Here is a 513-nt window from a genome sequence, read left to right as displayed (position 1 = left end):
TCCCTCTGAGTCTTTGGCAGGGCCAGCAGGCATGACCTTCAGGCAGGAACAGCCTGCGAGGCTGGAGTCGTGTTACCTGTGGCCAGCTGTTCCTGAGAGAAAGCGGGGGGGGGGGGGGGGGGGCGGCTCTGACTAACAAGGAGCCCAGGAGCCCACCTTGTCGCCCCTTCCCCCGGACCCTAGGTGTCCAGCGGTCGTCCCTAAGTTAACCCCTAGCCAGACACAGCATAGCTCCGGCTGCAGCAATGCTCGTCCAGTGCCGGCGGCTCACGCCTGTCATCCCAGCTACTCAGGAGGCTGGGATCTGAGGGTGGTGGTTCAAAGCCAGCCCGGGAAGGAAAGTCCAGGAGACTCTTACCTCCTGTGAACCACCAAAAAGCTTGAAGTGGGGTGATGGTGGTAGAGTGCTAGCCTTATATACAAAAGAAAAAGAAAGCTCAGGGACAATGCCTGGGCCTTGAGTTGAAGCCCCAGGATCACGAGTGTGAGCAGCTAGGGCTGGGGGTGTGGCTT

This window comes from Perognathus longimembris, chromosome 20 (genome assembly GCF_023159225.1).
Source record: "Perognathus longimembris pacificus isolate PPM17 chromosome 20, ASM2315922v1, whole genome shotgun sequence".
Lineage (NCBI taxonomy): Eukaryota > Metazoa > Chordata > Mammalia > Rodentia > Heteromyidae > Perognathus > Perognathus longimembris.
The sequence above is the reverse complement of the archived record's forward strand: the minus strand, read 5'-3'. Positions refer to the sequence as shown.